We start from the raw sequence: 24,003 nt of genomic DNA, 5'->3' as shown, positions 1-24,003 counted from the left end.
TTTCCCACTACCAGGCTGATCTACAGTACAAATGTCACAATGCCAAGTTAATTCCGCATGTGTCAACCAGCTAAATCTGCAGGGGGTTGAATACTACTTGCAGGCACTGTATATATATATATATATATATATATATATATATATATATATATATATATGTATGTACATAGAAAATAAGTAAACTGGCGCCAAAACACAGTTCATGGGTTTCCTCCGGGTTCTCTGGTTTCCTCCCACATTCCAAAGAGATACTGATAGGGAATTTAGATTGTGAGCCCCGATGGGGACAGTGCCGATATTGTCTGTGAAGCGATGTGGAATTAATGGCGCTATATAAGTGAGTAAAATAAATAATAAAAAAAAAAATGAAAAAATACTTAGGGATGGGCGAACCCATGGATGTTTGGGTCTGGCAGGTTCAGCCGAACATCTATAAAAAGTTTGGTTCGGGTACAGTACCCGAACCCGGGCCCCATTCATAAGACATCTGTGGCTTCCAATGCTGTAATCTGCATGACAGCGCGGGAAATACAGGCGCTGATCTATGGTAAGATCGTCGTTACCACTGGTCACAGCGCTGCGGGCTCATGTGTTGGGAGTACTACTCCCATCAGCCTATGCCTACTGTTGCTGATCAGCGAGAGCAGGTGCTGCTCATGGAAGTACAGCCAGCACCTGTGCTCCAAATGAAAAAAATAAAAATAAATAAATATTGAAGTAAAAATAATAAAGTATTATACTCACCTTAATGCCTAATCCCCGATGCCCTTGTCCCCTGTAAAAGAAAAAAAAATAAACCATCATAATACTCACTTGTCCGCCGTGAAGATAATCCATGTGACTGTTCTCCCTGGCAGCCAGCTCACACTCACAGGAGCGTAATCACTCCTGCAGTGTGTAGCGCTGAGCTGCGAACCCCGGTAACCTCACTTACAGCACTGCTCGCTGCGTGAAAAAGTTCAGCTGATGAACTCCGGTGAACTTTCTCACTGCAGATCAGCGCTACACACTGTATGTATTATCTTTCACTTCGGACAGGTGAGGGATATGGTTGTTTTTTATTTTTGTTTTTTTTTACAATGGCTTTGGGTATTAGGTGTTAGGTGAGTAGAACTGTGTTTTTTATTTTTAAATAAATGTGTAAAACCGTGTGGTCTTTTATTTCAAATAAAGGATTTTTTTTAAGGCTATGACTTTATTTACAAACTTTTACTATGGGATTAGTAATGGAGGTGTCTTATAGACGCCTCTCCATTACTAATTTCTGGGCTTCATTTCAGCTGCCAATACAAAACTAACATGAAGCCCAGCCCTATTACACCCACTTGCCACCACACCAGGGGAAGTGAAAAGAGCCGAGGCTAAGCGCCAAATGTTATCAGCCTTGGAGGGGGCCAATATCCATGGCCCCTTCCTAGACTATTAATGCCAGCCCACAGCTGTATGTTTAGCCTTTGCTGGTCAATTTTTTCTGAAGCCCCCCTGTAATCTAGCCAGTAAATGCTAATCGAACAGCTGTGAGCTGTTATTAATAGCCAGGGAAAATTTTGGCCTAATGGCTGCTTCCTAGGCTATTAATATCAGCCCATAGTCTGTTTAGCCTTTTCTGGTTACTGAATATAGGGGGGACCCCAACTAAATTTTTGTTGGGGGGTCACCCCTATAATAACCAGTAAAGGCTAAGCAAGCAGCTGTGAGACGATATTAATAGCTTGGAAACCTTTACGGCTAATGGCCCTTTCCCAGAATATTAATATCAGCCCTCAGCAGTCTGCTTTCCCTCTTATGATTATGAAAATTACAGGGAACCCCATGGCTTTTTTTTCCTTTCATTAACAAGTATAGTAAAATACACACCCAAGGTCACCTTAGTTCACAGCCACCAGGTGTTCCTGCAGCTGTAATCGTCAGTAGCCTTAACATTTCCCTCAAAGTTTCCCATGAAGTTTCCGGGCCTCGCAGCTGCCGGGAGACCCAGTGGCTTTGAACCGAAAGGTTATCTGAGACCAAGCCACTGTAGCTCTAGTGCCGGACTGTTGAATGCTGGAATGCCGAGTGCTGGACAGGTGCTGGGTGCTGAGTGCAGCTCACATCATTGTCACCTGTTCTCCCTGGGATCAGTGTGATTAGGAGACAATGATGGGAGTTGTTGTCAGCTCCCGCAGTGTACATTATGTGTAAAATAAAGAATTATATTAAAAAAACAGCCGCCCGCTGGGGGCTGATATTGCTAGCTAGGAAAGGGGCCATTAGCCCATAATGTTCTCTGGCTATTAATAACAGCTCACAGCTGTTTCATTAGCATTTACTGGCTAGTTTACAGGGAGACCCCATAAAAATTTATGTAGGGTCCCCCTATAAATTCTAACCAGCAAAAGCTAAACAGACAGCTGTGGGATGATATTAATAATCAGGGAAGAGGTCATGCATACTAGCCCCCTCCAAGGCTAATAACATCAGCCTTAATCCGCCCCAGAAATGGCGCATCAATAAGATGCACCAAATCTGGCGCTTAGCCTTGGCTCTTCCCACTTGCCTTGGTGCTATGGCAAGTGGGTAATAGGGTTGGAGTTCATGTCAGCCTTGTATTGGCAGCTGACACGAAGCCCAGGGTTAGTAATGGAGAGACATCTACAGTGGGTATGGAAAGTATTCAGACCCCTTTAAATTTTTCACTCTTTGTTTCATTGCAGCCATTTGGTAAATCCTAGAAAGTTAATTTTTTTCTCATTAAAGTACACTCTGCACCCCATCTTGACTGAAAAAAAACAGAAATGCAGAAATTTTTGCAAATTTATTAAAAAAGAAAAACTGAAATATCACATGGTCATAAGTATTCAGACCCTTTTTCACACCTGGATTTGGAGTTCCTCTGCCATTCTTCCTTGCAGATCCTCTCCAGTTCCGTCAGGTTGGATGGTGAACGTTGGTGGACAGCCATTTTCAGGTCTCTCCAGAGATGCTCAATTGGTTTTAGGTCAGGGCTCTGGCCGGGCCAGTCAAGAATGGTCACAGAGTTGTTCTGAAACCACTCCTTTGTTATTTTAGCTGTGTGCTTAGGGTCATTGGCTTGTTGGAAGGTAAACCTTCGGCCAAGTCTGAGGTCCAGAGCACTCTGGAAGAGGTTTTCATCCAGGATATCTCTGTACTTGGCCGCATTCATGTTTCCTTTAATTGCAACCAGTCGTCCTTTCCCTGCAGCTGAAAAATACCCCCATAGCATGATGCTGCCACCACCATGTTTCACTGTTGGGATTGTATTTGGCAGGTGATGAGCAGTGCCTGGTTTTCTCCACACATACCACTTAGAATTATCACCAAAAAGTACTATCTTCATCTCATCAGACCAGAGAATCTTATTTCTCATAATCTGGGAGTTCTTCATGTGTTTTTCAGCAAACTCAATGCGGGCTTTCATATGTATTGCACTGAGGAGAGGCTTCCGTCGGGCCACTCTGCCATAAAGGCCCGACTGGTGGAGGGCTGCAGTGATAGTTGACTTTGTGGAACTTTCTCCCATCTCCCTACTGCATCTCTGGAGCTCAGCCACAGTGATCTTGGGGTTCTTCTTTACCTCTCTCACCAAGGCTCTTCTCCCAAGATTGCTCAGTTTGGCTGGACGGCCAGGTCTAGGAAGACTTCTGGTGGTCCCAAACTTCTTTCATTTAAGGATTATGGAGGTCACTGTGCTCTTAGGAACCTTGAGTAATGCAGAAATTCTTTTTGTAACCTTGGCCAGATCTGTGCCTTGCCACAATTCTGTCTCTCAGCTCCTTGGGCAGTTCCTTTGAGCTCATGATTCTCATTTGGTTTGACATGCACTGTGATCTGTGAGGTCTTTTATAGACAGGTGTGTGCCTTTCCAAATCAAGTCCTATCAGTTTAATTAAACACAGCTGGACCCCAATGAAGGAGTAGAACCATCTCAAGAAAGATCACAAGGAAATGGACAGCATGTGACTTAAATATGAGTGTCTGAGCAAAGGATCTGAATACTTATGACCATGTGATATTTCAGTTTTTCTTTTTTAATAAATTTGCAAAAATTTCTACATTTCTGTTTTTTTTCAGTTAAGATGGGTTGTAGAGTGTACTTTAAGGAGAAAAAAATGAACTTTTTAGAATTTACCAAATGGCTGCAATGAAACAAAGAGTGAAAAATTTAAAGGGGTCTGAATACTTTCTGTACCCACTGTATAAGACACAATAGAAAACAACCATATCCCTCACCTGTTTGAAGTAAAGAAATAATCCATACTGTCCCACGACGATCCAGATGACTTGGAGAGCAGTCACTGATGTGACTGTTCTCCAGGACAGCAGGCTCACACTGACACAGAAGTGTAATCGCTCCTGTGTCAGTGTGTAGTGTCGAGCTGTGGTGAGAATGTTCACCAGAGTTCATCAGCTGATGAACCCCATTGGCCTCACTTACGGCACCGCTCGCTGTTTGAGAACTGCAACAAGCATGCAGCTAGTGGTGCCGTAAGTGAGGTCACCGAGGTTCATAAGCTCATGAACTCTGGTGAACTTTCTCATTGTAGCTCAGCGCTACACACTGCAGGAGCGATCATGCTCATGTCAATGTGAGCCGGCTGCTGGACATATTGTGCAAGTGGATATCCCCTTTACTAAAGGGCCCCATACATAATAGACTAAAGTTGGCTGAACCTATCGATATTGACGAGTTCGGTCAACAGTCGAACGTATTTGGGGGCCTCCATCAGATGATTGTTGAGGGGGTTAAGAATACAGCATGTCCAATTTTGGACAGTCGATCCTATTGCTCTGTAGAGATAAGCCACCACCACACTCTTGTGTATCGGAGAGTCGGTCAGACGGTCAGGATCGCTTCTGGACGAACGATGGGCCGAACAGCTGTCTAAAGTCTATGGGGGGCTTTAGTCTCTGTTCACATCTACGTTCTTATTTCTGTATTGATGTTCAGTTATAGAAACGGAAATATGAAAATAATAGAAATGCTGAACTTCCTGCATGATAGAAGCTAGAAGCACCAGACAGATCCCATCAACTATGATGGGTCTTTCCGGTTGACGCATTGTTCTGCATGAATAATTATGTTTTAGAGACTTTATATAAAATGTATTAGATTTTTATAATACATTTTTAATGTGACAGTTATATTATTTTAATATTTTAAAACATTAGAAAACTTTTATGGAAAGTTTTCCTATGAAACAGAAAAAATTGCTTAGGAAACATAGCAGCTTTCTGTTTTTTGGCTTTACTTGAATTTTGGTTTGTTATATTGAATTTATTATTCTTCGTTGTGATGGGGTTTGACACATCACTTTACACCTGACCCGTCCCTATGGTACTGTTATGTTGTTTTATATGTCATGCTCAATGAGCCAAATATATCAAGCTTTGTAAGTCTCTTCCAATACATGCACAGAGCAAACTTCATACCGAGTAGCAGTTCCATAACTCAGCACCAGAACGGCAATGAGATTTTGTATCTTTAGTATAATAAAATCTATTGGCGATGTAGTTTATTGGCTCCATGTAATGCTGTCTCAAGCCAAGGGTATTATTAGATAGTAAGTTTCATTAAAAACGGAAGGACGTATAGAATTCATAACATTACATGACATAATTCTAAGCTAAGGTACCGTAATTAAAAACGTATCTAATATCCTGAAGAACCATGGTCTCATGATAGGTTGGGATAAATTTCATATAATTTCAATTGAAGGTTGTAAGAGGAGCAAAAATGATTTTCCTTATTTTTCCTTATCAGTACAGTTTATATATTATGTCCACATTCACAGCCAATTAATTTTTTGTTCCAACGTGTATAAATTTTAAACGAGAATGTGGCATACTGTCTTAATTGACCATTTTATGTCTACAGCTTCTATGCAAATCTGTGTTTCTATAGTAACAGACTACAAACCAATGTTGTGTAGTCAGGTTCTGGACTCATATTGCCTTCCATTGGTCTCTAATTCTCTCTCGCAATGGACTGGTACATTTGGCAGCAGCAGGTTCCACAGACACCACATACCGTCTGACCACACTCCACCTCTGGTGCCCAAACTTGAACTTATACAGTATATACAAGTGATTGACCCCTCATACGACCATTCTGAATTAGTGTTTCAGCACCATAACACACATACGTACACTATAGAAACCTTCACATTACACCTAAAAGAGCTTTACTCACCTCCCATTCTACATCCATAGACATTGATATGGAGTCGGCCTATTTGCAGATATAAAGCTCCCACTCTTCTGGGTATACTTTCTACAAGATTTTGTAGGTGTCTGTGGGAATTTTTGCCCTTTCAAAGAGCATTCATGAGGTCAGACACTGATATTGGGGAGAGTCCAGACACACAATCCTCATTCTAGTTCATCCCAAATGTGTTGGATGGGGTTGAGGTCTAGACTCGGTGCAACCGGTCATTTCTTCCACACCAAACTCCTCTAACCATGACTTTATGGACCTTGTGAAAAAAACTGATTTAAATAATTAAGAGATCTGTCTCAGTTATTTTGTTCATATACTGTAGGTCAGCATGGGGAACATCCTAGGCCTTTTGTGGTCACTGAAACCTCATGTTAGTGGGCATCTACAAAACACTTCCACTGTCAGCGACTATGACAGAATATAGTGTTGCTGCTATGCATAGTAGCCCACCAGACATCAACATATCTGTTAGGACAGGGCACAGTGTTACAGCCACATAAAGTGGTAACTAATACCAAAAGCATATAGCTAAGTTTACCACAGTCAATCATATTGTTCTGCCCCTGGACTTATACATATAGACCAATTGTCACTATATATCTATAGAAGGAGGAGCTCAAAAGCAAAAAAGTCGATCCATGGGTCCTTAATAATATATTTAAAATATATAAATCTTTATTTAAACAAGGTAGTTGAAGGGAGGTGAACACACAGGTATATATTAAAAACACCACCAAATCTCATGTCACATGTGTATGGACCACATATTACATATATAAGATTCTCACATAGATCAAAAAGTAGGGTAATAGCACACCAAAGGAAAAAAGGAACAAAGTTCAAATTCCATCATATGTATCAATATATCAGCACATAGTATCGGCGCATAGTGTCTTACCAGATAAAGGAGGTGGCCCCCAATAAGGTCCTACACATGGGCTTCCCGACGCACGTTTCGGCGCTAGCCTTTTTCAAGGGATGTCCCGCTACCATTCCTATGATCCCTAAATACACTTCCCTAACTAGTCACATGATCAAGGCATGTGTGCCATAAAGACCGCCTACCCGGAAGTGACGCGACCTGCGTCACCGTATCTATGGTAGCAACCTCCGCTAACCAGAGAGCCTCCGCGGTAACCCAGAAGTGACGCAGGTATACCATCGTAACCAAGGGGACCGGCAGTGTTGGCATCACAGCGACCTGCTGAATTGATGCCAAGAGCCACCAGACCCGTCGGGACGATGGCACACCCGCGTACAGGCACCGCAGACCACTCACTGTGGCGGCAATAGCTTGCCATCTATATAGCATATATTACCCCATACCGCATCTATAACCAAACGGCCAGACATCGTGTCACCCACGCAATGATATCCTGCCAATACAATATACAGATGCCACACATCGACCATCCGTTGACACGAAAGAAAGGGTTCAGCTATCATAAAGCTAGGTACCGAAAATGTCAAAACAACCACACATTTTATATAGGAAATTCATCAATAAATATATCAATACATCCATATAGGGATGTGCATCAAACATACAATATCACAGATACCTTATCTAGAAAAGTGCTAAGGTTCAATATTATATTATAGATGTTAAAATATACACATCCCATACTTAAGATGCATGTAATTCAGACAATATATGTGTAAACATAGGCATAAGTACAATAATTAAAATATATAATTATATACGTGCTCTATCCAAATCACTAGGGTACCACATCATTGAACATCAAAAAAGGTATAACCAACCCTTATATATACAATTGAACAAAGAAGACCCATATATATATAGATATAGTATTAAATATAATGTTGAAAATCACAGCATCTTCTTTATTACAGTGCGCAAAATCCAACATTGGGAGCATGTAAGAGGTTTTTTTTCATCCTATGGTATTCACTGCATAGACGGTATGGGAGATCACTCAGAAATTTTCATAGACACGAGAGGTTAAAGTGTAGTTCAGGACCTACTAAAAAAACAATAATTAAAATCACATACAAACACACTACATAAACTAAAAATATATCTGTGTCCCTGATGGTGCAGAGGGAGAAAGTTCCCAACAGGACCGAATCAGAGAAATAGGGCAAAACTATTATGTTCATTCAAACCCATGGGATGTACGGTATTTAGAGTCCATATCCACCTTGTTTCAGCCTGTGCTAGTCTTACAGAAATGGGGCCACCACGTATACCAACTTCAATTGTGTCAATGCCTTTCATCCTAAACCCTTTAGCATTACAGTTGTGGTGCACTTTAAAGTGCCTAGGGATTGTTTTTAGCATAGCTATGTCCGTTTGATCTACTGCCGCCAATATTCCTAAGATATGCTCTCTAACACGTACTTTTAGTTGGCGGGTTGTCATGCCGACATATACTAGGCCACAAGGACATGTGGCATAGTATATGACATTGCGTGATAGACATGTGATGGATTTACTGATATTAAATCTCTTATTACCACTAGAGTCAACAAAGAAGTCACTTCGATCAATATTGGGGCAAGCTATACAATGTCCACAAGGGGTACATCCCCTTTTAGGGGCTATCCTGTCTAAAAAAGTTGGCGACACCCCTCTACCGTAGTGACTACGGACTAGGTGGTCACGCAAATTCTTGGCACGACGAAACACAATGTTGGGTTTGGCCGGAATATATTTTGCCAGTATAGGGTCTGCTCTTAAAACTGGCCTTGCTTTCGTAAGGGCCCTTCTTACAACAGGAATCTGGGTATGGAACTTAGCAATAAACCTCACTATATCACCTTGTTTCTTCTCATATTTGCTATATAGCAGGTTATACCGGGATGAATGTTTTGCCCGATTATAGGCCCTCTTTACCGCCCTATGGCTATGTCCACGTTCCAGGAACCGTTCTTTAAGTTCTAAAGCCTGTTTCTCAAACTCTTGGTCATTGGAGCAGATTCTGCGAATACACAGAAACTGCCCCACAGGAACAGACTGAATCATTTGTGACGGATGGGAAGAAGAAGCATGTAGTAATGTATTTGTAGACGACGGCTTCATATAGATACTTGTTTGGACAGCATTGTCACGATCTCTAGATATAGCTACATCAAGAAACTCAATTTTATCTGAGTCACATTGGTAAGTAATGCGAATATTTAATGCATTGTCATTAAGTAGCCTCATAAATGCATCCAGTTGATCCTTTGACCGCTGCCAGATCAGGAGGATGTCATCAATGTACCGCATCCAAGAAAGGACGCAGCCCATCGACAACCCCCGATCAGGCAGGGGAAGGTCCCTCTCCCATAGCCCCAGGAACAGGTTGGCATATGAGGGGGTGAAGGCCGCCCCCATGGCTGTCCCCTGGAGCTGTAGGTAGAAGGACCCTTTAAACACAAAAAAATTATGGGTCAAAGTGAATTCTAATAACTCTATAACAAGGGCCCTCATATCAATGGATAGCGAAGATCCTTGTAAAAAGAATTTTGTGGCATTAAGACCATCGGAATGTCTAATGCTGGTATATAACGACTCAATGTCCGCTGTTACCAGCATTGTGTCAGAATCCAGATATAGACCATCAACCCTTCTAGTTGCCCACCAGTCCAGAAATTATCGGACCCAGACGGTGCAAGGAAAATCACCTAAAAGTGCAATATAATATACATATTGCACTTACAGTGTCATAGAAATATGTGTCGTAGAAAATACTAAAAATCTTTGAACTCACTAGCCCCTCCTCCCTCCTTTATCCTGACTACCAGCTTGCAGCACCACAAAATAGCTGACACTCTTAGATGTAGGATTGTACAATAGACTAATACATGTAGGAAATTGAATGTGACCGAATAGTGAATCAGCTTAATTAACATGCAAGAGCTTCTTGTAGGACGAAGACCATGAGGATGTATATTGTGTGTAGACAAAAAGCTATACAAAAAGATAGGTAATTGAGACAGGAAAAGACTTTTCAGAGAATAGCAATAGAGACCTGTGTTGACGCAAAGACACAGAAGTGGAAGAAACCTTTTGTCCATAGGAAATACATTGTCAGTTCAAAGGAAATATTTTACATTTACACTAGACACCTTTTTGTCCCTGTAACAGACGTGTTACACCTGCAACAGAAATATGTCTCAGAAAGAAAATATAGAATATTGGAATTTGTGTAAATCCAATATTAATGAGACATACATTTTCAGCACTGGGGCTAAGCAGAGAAAAAGATACATATTTTCTCATAACTATAGCCCGCATATCAACAGTATAAGATAACTGACAACAGCTATGCCATGTTTGATCTCTAAGTAAAGATAAAATCCCGATAAAATATATGGCATCAATTTCGAACTTCTGAGATCATCTGTAGAGGAGATATCGCATAAGTTGAGGATTTCATAAAATCATGAAGGGCTGAGACCAGCCCACAACCTGGCCTATGTGAGGTCATCATGGAGGAGAGTGTGGGTGGGACTCAGGGGCTGATAAAAGACCATGATCTTGGTTTGTGTAGAGAGATTCATTTTCGGTGTATGAAGAACGTCCAGCAGATGGGAATAATACAAACGAAGCGCTCACCTTCGGCTAAGTTGACTCATCTCTATGAACGGCGTAATAAGCTATCTTGTTAATCCCCTTTATTTTCTGTAACTGTATATGCTCTATTGTTTTGTCCCCTTTGTAAAATATTTTGTATATTTTTCCCAAACACTGCCTCCCTTTGGATTAAATATAAAATATAACAGTTCTGTTTCTTTTGTTCTGTAAACTGCGTCCAAAGCCATATGCTACTGTGTGACGCTTGAAAGCCCTACCCTGGGAGATGGGGGACTCGGAGCCGGGTCCTTTGTTGTAGATGGGGTGCAGCCGTGGCCCGGACCCGCTCCGTGCCCAGGGCCGTCGTACTAAAAAAAGGATGGTATGGGCTTATCCGGGTTGAGTGGCTGATCTCGACTACGCCACCTGTGGCAGCTGGTGAAGGCCACCAGCGCTGCTGCAGTCCGCTGAGGCAGGGTGTTATTGCACCATCGTTGTTACTACTCCCCACAGGCGGAGCAGGGCCTCAGGGCAGAGGACCAGGATGGAGGGGGTTGTAGTCTAGAAGGTCTGGTGCTGCGTAGTGCGGTGTAATGCAGAATAAAGAGTCCGGAGGCCATAGGGGTTAACTTCCAAGGTTTTTACTCATGGTGGAGATTGCAGTTGGAAGGCTTCTCCCTGCTCCTCGCGGAGTTCTGTGGTCACCAGAGACGGGGGGGTCCGACAACCTCCGAGTAAGTCCAGTGTTCAATCAGGACCCCGCACCAGAGTGTTCCTAGACCTCAGACCGAGTCCTTTCCTGTCTGTGTGTGTGTGTGGATAGGCCGGATCTCCCTCTGAACTTCACTCAGAATAAGGGTACGGGTGGCAGCTCCCCTCTTTCCGTTACCTGGTGGGATCCTCAGGGCCTACCAGGCTTCCCTGACCAGGACATAGAGTAGCAAGGTCAGGTGTCGGGGGCCGGTACCCCTCTTGCAGCCGGAATCCCTCTGAATAGATCAGATAGGCGAGGACAGGTGGCGTATACCGCTCCGTCTGCATCCTCTCCGGGATCCATTTGCGGTGAAGCTACACTCCTGAGCTCCGGGCCTTCTTGGTCATGGTCCCTGACCGGGTTGAGACATTCCTTATCTGCAACCTGCCCCTCGTCCCAAGGCCAGGGTACGAGGGCCGTGCCTCCATCCTCTGTAGGTCCACTCAGGATCCACGCTCAGGGAGGGAGGTCACGATGAAAGAACGATCAAAGAACCAAGAACCAAGATGGCTGTGTATTAAATATGAAATTTAAAGTGTCACTAAAATGTGAATCCTCCACCCTCACCCACTAATTGTTTCCCCTATCTCTTGGTTCCCCAGTCTCCCGATTCCAGTAGGGGCAGCACCTAGTGCTTACTAGCCCCCTCTGGTGGGAGAAGTGTGGTGTTGGATGTGGAGGTGGGGTCCTGACCATCGCACTGTTCTTACCTCAAAGGAGGAACACTACACCCCATTAAAGAGGTGCAGCATCCCTGTGGCGGTTGAACCCTCAGGGGCGCCACACTACTTATCAGGCGTCCTTTCGGCCTGCAAAAATAGATTGGTGGTGGCAGCAAGTAGTCTGGGGTTATCGTGGAGTTAGCGGTGATCACATTGGGGTATGTACACATATTTCATGTGTTGGAATCCAAAGGTGTATATACTATATGCTCACTGTTAGTTTTCTGATAATTGGCCTGTTATTGCAAACAGCCTGCGGCCTCGTCCGTTATCCATCTGCCAATTGTGTAATTGTCCGGAAGATAGGGGGCAGTAGAGAGCAGTTCGACACAAAGATCACAGCGGGTGCTTCTGCGTGACTCCCAGCCTGTGATATTTTGAAATAAAATCCTTGACATACAACTTGTGCATTAAGCAATACAACACAAGCAAATGTCCTTAAAGTGATAGACTCACAAATCTTTTACTTTAATGAAAGCCATCATCAGAAAATGAACTATTGTTTAAATAATTTTTTTCTTGTTAATTTTTAAGCAAAATTCCATATCACAATCTGTATATATATATAAAAAATATCTTGCAATTTTCACACTGGTCACTGGGGCTTTTTTTTAGAATAACTTGTTGTTTTAGGAAATAATACATGTACATTAGCCGCAATGAACAGACTCTGACCCTATATTTTGTATTAAAGCATCTAATGTCCATGTGCTAAGGTCATTGTGAAGGAAAGGAGAGAAGGGTGAGCTGTGATATCACCTATTGAGATTGGTGGATCCTGTGTTATCAGCTGTATAGAGGTGTTACATCTCACTGTAATCATGCCTCTGCTGATAAAGAGTCTGCTGAAAACTCTTCCTGGAAGGACAGGAAGTATGAGTCTAAAAAAGTGTGACAATTTGAAGATTACTGATTTTTTTAATTTTGCATTTTTAGTAAAAGTTGGAATTTAAAAAAAAAAAAGTAAAACTTAAAACTTTAAAAAAAATACAAATACCTGATATAAACAACAGGTCATTTTCTGATGATAGCTTCCCTTTAAGGGGGGAGGCTAATGTTCAACCCTTCTACAAGTGTATTACAAGGGGCATTGTATCACTGAAGTGCATGCATTAATTACATGTCTAGTAGCATTTCTCTACAGTGGGGTACTATGTTTTATACCGGCCTATATCGGTGCCGGTATAAGTTGTACCATTTTACTATTACTTTATGCTCTGTACAAGACCCTAAATATGCTCCAATATAGAAGGATTTTTACGGCTTCTGTCAGCTTTTTTGACATTATATACAGTATACAATGCTGTTTTATTTGTATTCGTTTTATGCTTGTTTCTTCTTTGTCTTTTTTAGCGGCTTTGAAACCATTTACTAGTTGCAGAATTGCAATGCTTTTTTTTACAACCCTATAGAAATATCTTTCTGATCATTATTTTTTTTTCTATAATCGGAACACTTTAGCTCTTTAATTTTAGCTATCCAGATGTGCGAAGACGTAAGCCAAAAAAGCCAGTAATCCATGAGGAACATCACATGATTGATGGCGTTATATTTTTTTTTTTCAAACTTTTGCCAAGTTTTAAAATGTCCAGAATATTTTTCCTGGACTTTTCTTAAGTAAATATTCAATATGTAAAGCAATGTTTCATTTATTTAAGGATTATTAAATCCATTACTGCAGCTTTCCTTCCTTTCCCTACGGTACCTTGGTGGCCAGAGTGTCTGCCTCGAAACATAGGCCTCTACACAAGTTTAAACGAGGTGGAAAAAGCTGCTGTATTTGAGAGAGCATTGTGCAGAAGAGCGGACTCGCTGTTCTAATCTGTTTACATCTGCTCCTCTGTTTATTGCAGACACTACTGAATATGAGTCTTTCTTTGGAGATGTGATAACTCTCTGAAATCCGAGTCACAGCTCGGATGTTACCTGCAAATTTTTCCATCCAGACAAACTTTTAATCAAATTAAAATTTTTCAATTTCATTAAAAATTATTTTTTTAATTTTCAGATAAATATTGAAGGGGTTTTCTCATGTTTGTAAATGGTTAAAATTGAAAGTGCATGACAAATAAGCAACTTATTCCATGCTGCATCAGCATCTTCAGTAGTGCAAAGATGCAAAAGAACTGCACTCTCGAGGTTCTTGAATTTTTCAAACTTTGCAGTTTATTTGGGAAACAAAATAAAAATAATGTTGTGACAGGGATGGGGAGATAAGCAACATAAATTTCCAAGACGTCTTGACCCGTCTTTATCATACAGTTGCTAGGGAGAGAGGAAGTAATAGTGCATCGCCTCCTTGCCCTAAAGGAAGCTGGGAAACAGAAGAGCAGTGTGCTCATGAAGAACAAACATTAGATAACCCCATTAAATCTAAAATACTAATAAAACTAGATATCCTAGATGTTTGACCGATGGCGGATGTCTTTGGTACCCGGTGGGATGAGGACTGGGCCTCTTGACTGGCATAGTCTGGACTTCAGGTCTTGACCGGCACAGGTCGGGTTTTTGGTCCTTGACAGGCATAGTCTGGATTCTGGAACTTGCTTGACGTGGCTTGGATTTTCAGGTCTTGACCAGCGTCATCTGAACTCCGGAACTCACCGCCTGAGTTTTGCTTTCAGGCGTGCCCTGACCTGCTGCCTCGGGCCATCTGCTGCAGCCTGCCATCTCGACCTCAGCATCTTCCTTGATGCACGTCCTGCATGTTTCTTCACTTGGTGACAAAATTCCTCCCTTTTTGGCGCTCTAGCCTTTTATATTGGAGAACAGCGTCATTAAGGTCAACTGACCTGGTGCTCCATTCAAACTCTTCCTCCCTGAAACTCTCTCTCTTCTGGTTGGTTCTGTAAGAGAGTGGACAAAAGAGAAGATGAGTATAGTTGATGCCTAGCTGAGTAGCTGCAAGCAAACACTCATCTACTGGTCAAAGGTGAAAGTGAAAGTAAAGGAAGAATTACAGTAGTAGGAACCTAATAGTGGGAACCTATTTTCCAACAGGTTTTCTCATGTTTGTAAATGGTTAAAATTGTAAAGTGCAAATAAGCAACTTATTCCATGCTGCATCAGCATCTTCAGTAGTGCAAAGATAGAAAAGGACCATACTCTTGAAGTTCTTGAATTTTTCAAACTTTCCAGTTTATTTGTGAAACAAAATAAAAATAATGTTGTGCCAGTGATTGGGAGATAAGCAACATAAATTTCCAAGACATTTTGACCCGTCCCGGGTCTTTATCATACAGCTGCTAGGGAGAGAGGAAGTAATAGTCTACCGCCTCCTTGCCCAAAAGGAAGCTGGGAAACAGGAGAGCAGTGTGCTCATGAAGAACAAACATTAGATAACACCATTAAATCTAAAATACTAATAAAAGTAGATATCCTAAAATGTCAAGATCAGTACATTCCATAGCAGAGAATGAGATGAACCAAGCCAAGGGTGCTTCCACTTGATGAAAACGAAGATCCAGATGTGTATAAAAAAGCGCATAAAAGTTTTTTAAAAACCATGAGAAAAAGCAACGTGTTTCAGGTATATTGTCTTCATCAGGTGTATCACCAACCCTTACAGACCAACCCCTTTACCATACGTCGGTGCTGGAAGCAATGGCCCAGCTCACTAGTACTTCTCCTTTGTCACTGCAGATGTCCACCGCCGAGCAAAGTCCTCTCACGGATTTTCGATGTTTGACCGACTTCGGATGTCTCTGGTACTCAGTGTGATGAGGGGTGGGCCTCGGCTCTTGACTGGCGTAGTCTGGACTTCAGGTCTTGACCGGCACTGGTCGGGTTTTTGGTCCTTGACAGGCATAGACTGGATTCTGGAACTTGCCTGACGTGGCTTGGATCACAACAGAAGGGTCCAAGAGTGATCAGATGCTGGGGAGGGCCTGAGCTGTGAGGAAGATTTGTTCCCTGTGCCAGTAGAAGATCCATAAGCAGCGAAAGTAGAAAAGCGTGACCAGATCCGAACCAGGCTCAAGAGACGATGGAGCTGTAGCAGAGGACCGTTCCTGTGGGCCGTTACTTCCAGCGCAGACATATGGTACAGGGTGTGGGCTGGGGACGTGCTTCAGGGAATGGAGATGGCTGGTGCAACAAGCACACTGTATACCCAGTGACTCGCATATCTCGGATTTGTGCTCCAGTGGGAAATACCGGTAACCCCTGCTAGGGCCAATGTAGCGATTAGAGGTGTTCATAGAAACTACGACTGGGACAGGCCTAGTACTGATAGTGACATCCGTGAAGTTGAAACATAAAGGCATTGACAGTCATTTAACTGCTAGATAACAAGAACAGCGTATGTAATAGAACATTGCATAAATATTGTATTTAGTCGTATTGCTGTGTCATAATATATTGTATTAACCCTATTACTGTTACAGGCAATATAGTGCTTACTTGTATATACACTGCTCAAAAAAATAAAGGGAACACTCAAATAACACATCCTAGATCTGAATGAATGAAATATTCTCATTGAATACTTTGTTCTGTACAAAGCTGAATGTGCTGACAACAAAATCACACAAAAATCATCAATGGAAATCAAATTTATTAACCAATGGAGACCTGAATTTGGAGTCACCCCCAAAATTAAAGTGGAAAAACACACTACAGGCTGATCCAACTTTTATGTAATGTCCTTAAAACAAGTCAAAATGAGGCTCAGTATTGTGTGTGGCCTCCACGTGCCTGTATGACCTCCCTACAATGCCTGGGCATGCTCCTGATGAGGTTGCGGATGGTCTCCTGTGGGATCTCCTCCCAGACCTGGACTAAAGCATCCGCCAACTCCTGGACAGTCTGTGGTGCAACGTGACGTTGGTGAATGGAGCGAGACATGATGTCCCAGATGTGCTCAATCGGATTCAGGTCTGGGGAACGGGAGGGCCAGTCCATAGCTTCAATGCTTTCATCTTGCAGGAACTGCTGACACACTCCAGCCACATGAGGTCTGGCATTGTCCTGCATTAGGAGGAACCCAGGGGCCAACCGCACCAGCATAGGGTCTCACAAGGGGTCTGAGGATCTCATCTCGGTACCTAATGGCAGTCAAGCTACCTCTGGCGAGCACATGGAGGGCTGTGCGGCCCTCCAAAGAAATGCCACCCCACACCATTACTGACCCACTGCCAAACCGGTCATGCTGAAGGATGTTGCAGGCAGCAGATCACTCTCCATGGCGTCTCCAGACTTTGTCACGTCTGTCACATGTGCTGAGTGTGAACCTGCTTTCATCTGTGAAGAACACAGGGTGCCAGTGGCGACTTTGCTATTCCTGGTGTTCTGTGGCAAATGCCAAGCGTCCTGCATGGTGTTGGGCTGTGAGCACAACCCCCTCTGTGGATGTTGGGCCCTCATACCACCCTCATGGAGTTGGTTTCTAACCGTTTGTGAAGACACATGCACATTTGTGGCCTGCTGGAGGTCATTTTGCAGGGCTCTGGCAGTGCTCCTCCTGTTCCTCCTTGCACAAAGGCGGAGGTATCGGTCCTGTTGCTGGGTTGTTGCCCTCCTACGGCCCCCTCCACGTCTCCTGGTGTACTGGCCTGTCTCCTGGTAGCGCCTCCAACCTCTGGACACTACGCTGACAGACACAGCAAACCTTCTTGCCACAGCTCGCATTGATGTGCCATCCTGGATGAGCTGCACTACCTGAGCAACTTCTGTGGGTTGTAGAGTCCGTCTCATGCTACCATGAGTGTGAAAGCAAATTCAAAAGTGACCAAAACATCAGCCAGAAAGAATTGGTACTGAGATATGGTCTGTGGTCCCCACCTGCAGAACCACTCCTTTATTGAGCGTGTCTTGATAATTGCCAATAATTTCCATATATTGTCTATTCCATTTGCACAACAGCATGTGAAATTGATTGTCAATCAGTGTAGCTTCCTAAGTGGACAGTTTGATTTCACATAAGTTTGATTTACTTATTCTGTTGTTTAAGTGTTCCCATTATTTTTTTGAGCAGTAAATATATTTATAAATAGATTTTACTTTTTGTGTTAGTTAAATAAATAGTGTTGGTTAAAAACCATTGTCTCCTCATTTTCTGACCTGTTGCATCCAAGTAACCTGTTTACTAGTGATGAGCGAGCATGCTCGTCACTACTCGTTGCTCGCGCGAGCATCACAGTGCTCGAGATGCTCATTACTCAGCGAGCATTTTTTGAATGTTTGGGCGGGAGCTTGTGTGGCGCCCTGATCCGCACAGGTGCCACAGAACCCAGTAGGGTGCATGGATGGACTTCTCCACAAGAGGCCCTCACACATTCACACACCTCCACCTTACCACCTCTGACCAGCAGAGGGAGCCTGTTAGGGATATATATATGGAGGGTGGAGCCAGGCAGCTCAGTTAGTGTTTAGTGAGTTGAGTGTGCTCAGCAAGAGAGCAGCACGCAGGCTGCTGTGTGACGCAAGTCTAGGCCTACAGCACGCTGAAGCCTAGTGAAGGCCCTGAGTGCGGCCGAAGGCGAGAGGAGAGAGGAGTTGAGGGGGCAAAGGAGCGTACCAGGCTCACCCCGAACTATACACCGGACACCGAGTCCGCGCCTACAGGGTTCCTTATATCCAGTAGTGACCACCGGATACCTGGAGGACTACAAGTCCCAGGTCAACCAACACTGAATAGAGTACCAGGGTTAGGAGTCACGGAGGCCCCAGCGTCCAGGGAGAGATCTCCAAGAGAAGGCCCTACCACCAGGTCAGCAGGTGCAAGAGAGAGAGAGACAGTAATCAAGCCAGGCCTAGCTCCAGGCAGGTCAGAAGCTTAGCAAGCGAAAGCAATGGATCAGGAGGCCCTATACCCACTCACTGGGGAGAGTCCAGAAGTGCACCCTTTGTACCGAGTACCCTGGACCATACCTGCATCTACACCAGTAAAGGTACCGAAGCGAGCCCCCGTGTGAGTGTCCGTGATTTCTTCCTGAACCGTCCTGGTCGTCTCCCCCCCTGTACCACCATCCATTTCTGCGCTGCCCTGAGGCCCGCTCCACCTGTGGGGAGCCGTCCCATCATAAGCTGCCCTAACATCCACCTCAGAGGACTGTCGCAGCGCTGGTGACCCTTACCAGGCACCACAGGCGGCGTCACGAACTATTCCAAATCCCCTATAAATAATTCCCCTTTTTGTTGACCGCCCTGGGCCACGGACCGGGCCAGCCACCGTGATATCCCCCGTCAACATCCATAGGCCCGGCTGCTGAGTACCCCACGGCACGTCACTTGAATCCCTGCCCTGCATGTTTGGTGCTTATTAGGCAGCCAATTAACATGCAGGGATTGCCTGACAGTCACTGTAATGCCGTAGCCATGTTGGCATTACAGTGAGTGATTGGCTGGCCGCATAGCTTGTGATATCGTGCAGCGCTGTGATAGCGTGCAGCGTCCCTAGAGGAGGTGAGTGAGGGGCAGGAGGCCGCGATAAGCGGCCCTACTGAACCCAAGTGTGTACTGTACTGTATTGTATTTGTATCTGTATTGTAATTGTATTGTATTCCCTAGTCCATATTTAATTGATTACCCCCCGTCCATATTTAATTGATCACCCCCGTCCATATTTAAATTGATTCCCCTGAACACCCCCGTCCATATTTAACTGATCCCTCTGACCACATTAAATTGACCCCCCCGTCCTCATTTAATTGATCCCCGACCACCCCCCGTCCATATTAAAGTGATCCCCCTGACCACATTTAAATGATTGACCCCCCAGCCCATAATTGATTGATCCCCCTTGTCCTATTTAATAGATTCCCCTTGTCCACTTTTACTCATCCCCAGTCCCTATCTATTTGCCTTATCCCCCACCATATTTAATTAACCCCTGTCCATAATTAATTGATTGATTTCCCAGACCACAATTAATTATTTCTCCAGTCCATATTTATTGATATTATTGATACTTATTGATCCCCCGTCCATACTTAACTGATCCCGCGCCGATATCTAATCGATACACTTGCACATCCCTAATTGATCCCCGTCCATACACCTATATATAAATAATTGTGTTTTGTACTTGTACATATATACTGACTGTATCCCCATATTTAGAATGACGTCCATGTTGGCCGGAGCCGTGCAGTGTACATCTTGCGCAATGTATGCATTCCCTGAGCTACCGCTCAGGGATCCATACTGCTGCGAGAGATGTGAGCATATCGTGCACTTGGAAGCCCAAATCCTGGATCTAAGTGCTCAGATAGTGGTACTGAGGAGCATCGACAACATGGAACGGAGTTTGCTGCTCACCGAGCAGACACTCAATGGGTCAACACTGGGGGTGGAGCTTAGTGGGGAAGCGCAGGCTGAACAGGCAGGGAGCTGGGTAACAGTTAGAAGGGATAGAGGGAAGAAGTATAGGAAGGCTGGCTCAGAACCGGCATTATTGGAGCACGACAGATCCTCTGACCGCCGGGGGAGTGTATGCTCCAGTAATGAGGGGGAGGGTGGAAGTGTAGGGCAGGCTAGACAGGTCCTGGTAGTGGGTGACTCTATTATTAGGGGGACAGACAGGGCAATCTGTCACAAAGACCGGGATCGCCGAACGGTGTGCTGCCTCCCTGGCGCTCGAGTCCGGCACATCGCGGATCGGGTTGACAGGTTACTGGGTGGGGCTGGCGAAGACCCAGCGGTCATGGTCCACATTGGCACCAATGACAAAGTGAGTGGTAGATGGAGGGTCCTTAAAAATGATTTCAGGGATCTAGGTAGGAAGCTTAGGGCAAGGACCTCCAAGGTAGTTTTCTCAGAAATACTACCAATCCCGCGAGCCACACAGGAGCGCCAACGGGAGGTTAGGGAGGTGAATAAGTGGCTAAAGAGTTGGTGCAAGGCAGAAGGGTTTGGGTTCATGGAGAACTGGGCCGACTTCGCTGTCGGCTACAGGCTCTACCGTAGGGACGGGCTGCACCTCAATGGGGAGGGTGCAGCGGTGCTGGGGAAGAAGATGGCTAATAGGTTGGAGGAGTTTTTAAACTAGAGACGGGGGGGGGAAACCAAGGAAATAGGTGGGATGTGAGGCAAGCAAGGGGGAAGGGGAGAAGTGAATATAATGAGGGTGGAGAGGGGGGTGGGGATAGTACAGTTAGATCGTTAGAGAAGAATAGGATGCTAAATAACCCCAAAGTTTTATCTTGCATGCTGACCAACGCAAGAAGCCTGACCAATAAGGCGGATGAGCTGCAGGCGCTTATATCGGAGGAGAGGTATGACATCGTAGGTATAACAGAGACTTGGCTAGACGATAGCTACGACTGGGCGGTAAATTTAACAGATTATAGTTTATTTAGAAGGGACCGGAAACAGGGGAAAGGCGGAGGAGTCTGCTTATATGTAAAGTCATGTCTAAAACCCAGACTAAGGGAAGATATAGGAGAGGGAGAAGAGGGGGTCGAGTCCATGTGGGTAGAGATAGAGGGGGCAAAAAATAATAATAAAATATTACTGGGGGTCTGCTATAAGCCACCAAATATAACAGAGGAGAATGAGAAACTGCTATTAGGACAAATAGATAAAGTAGCAAAACATAATGAAGTGATTGTTATGGGGGACTTCAACTACCCGGATATTGACTGGGAAACAGAAACCTGTAGATCTCAGAAAGGAAAAAGGTTCTTGACAAATATTAAGGATAATTATCTCTCCCAACTAGTGCAGGAACCAACGAGAGGGAAGGCCGTGTTGGACTTAATATTGACTAATAGGCCTGATAGAATAACTGAGGTACAGATAGGGGGGCACCTAGGTAATAGCGACCATAATATTATCAATTTAAAAATGCCCTTCAGTAGGGTTATCAATAAGGGAACAACTAAAACATTAAACTTTAGGAGGGCGAAGTTTGATCAGCTGAAAGAAAACCTTCAACTTATAGACTGGGACAAAGTACTTAATCAATGGAATACGAATAGTAAATGGGAAACCTTCAAAAGAATTCTGAATACTCAGTGCGAGAGGTATATACCGTATGGGAATAAAAGGGCCCGAAATAAGAGGAAACCAATATGGTTGAACAAGAACGTAAAAGGGGCGTTAAATAGCAAAAAAGAGGCATTCAAGAGATTAAAACAGGAAAACAGTAAGGAGGCACTAATGTGTTACAAGGTAAAAACGAGAACCTGTAAAAAACAAATAAAAATAGCGAAGGAGGAAACAGAGAGACGTATTGCTAGGGAAAGTAGATCAAATCCCAAACTGTTCTTTACGTATATAAATAGTAAAAGGATTAAATCGGATAATATTGGACCGATAAAAAGTGATGAAGGCAAAATCATAGAGAAAGATGAGGATAAAGCTAATCTATTAAATACATTTTTTTCGTCAACTTTCACAAAGGAAAAAGAACTAACAGGCGAAATGAGAAGTGACAAGCTTAATCCTCCACTAAGTATGACAAATCTAACCCAAGCTGGGGTACAGAAACGCCTCAGTAACATTAAAATAAATAAATCACCAGGACCTGATGGCATACACCCACGGGTACTAAGGGAACTAAGTAATGTGATAGACAGACCGTTATATCTTATATTTAAGGACTCTGTTGAGACTGGGTCTGTACCACTTGATTGGCGACAGGCGAATGTAGTGCCAATATTCAAAAAGGGAGCGAAAAGTGACGCCGGAAACTATCGGCCGGTGAGTCTGACGTCCGTTGTGGGCAAAATTTTTGAAAGCTTCATTAAAGAGGCAATTACGGAGCATCTTGATGCTAATAATCTATTAACCCCGAACCAACATGGATTCATGAGGAATCGCTCCTGCCAAACAAACCTGATTGACTTCTACGAGGAGGTTAGCTCTCGAGTAGATCAGGGGGAACCAGTGGATGTCGTGTATCTCGACTTCTCAAAAGCGTTCGATAGCGTGCCACATAATAGGTTGGTATACAAAATGAGAATGATGGGGCTGGGGGAAAATGTCTGCAAGTGGGTAGCTAACTGGCTAAAGGATAGAAGGCAGAGGGTGGTTATAAATGGAATATACTCAGATTGGGTAAGCGTCACTAGTGGGGTACCACAGGGGTCTGTACTAGGCCCAATGTTATTTAATATCTTTATTAACGACATAGTCAACGGGATAAATAGTAAAATATCAATATTTGCAGATGACACAAAGTTATGTAAAACAATTAATACAAAAGAGGACAGTGCAGACCTACAGAGGGATTTGGATAAGCTGGGTAGGTGGAGCATTAAATGGCAAATGAGGTTTAACGAGGAGAAATGTAAGGTCATACATATGGGAAGGAAAAATGGAAGTCACCAGTACTCACTGAATGGGAAATCATTGGGGAATTCAGAGATGGAGAAGGACTTGGGCATCTTGATTGATAGCAAACTAAATTGGAGTGCCCAAAGTCAGGCGGCTGCTGTAAGGGCAAACAGGGTAATGGGATGTATCAGAAGAGGTATAGCTGCAAAGGAGGAGAACATTGTTCTTCCACTGTACAAAGCACTGGTCAGACCACACTTGGAATACTGTGCTCAGTTATGGGCCCCAATATATAGAAAGGATATAAATGAGCTTGAAAAGGTACAAAGGAGGGCAACAAAATTAATAAGGGGAATGGAGGGACTGCAATACCCAGAGAGGTTGGCAAAACTAGGACTATTCAGCCTGGAAAAGAGAAGGTTGAGGGGGGACATAATAAATGTGTACAAATATGTTAGGGGACAGTATAGAGACCTTGCCCGGGATTTGTTCAAAAGGAGGGATATTACGGTAACAAGAGGGCATTCACTAAGACTGGAAGAGAAAAGGTTTCAGCACCAGCATA

This window comes from Phyllobates terribilis, unplaced genomic scaffold, assembly GCF_046119375.1.
Source record: "Phyllobates terribilis strain yellow unplaced genomic scaffold, ASM4611937v1 Scaffold_3__8_contigs__length_932513732, whole genome shotgun sequence".
Lineage (NCBI taxonomy): Eukaryota > Metazoa > Chordata > Amphibia > Anura > Dendrobatidae > Phyllobates > Phyllobates terribilis.
This window is presented reverse-complemented; position numbering follows the sequence as displayed.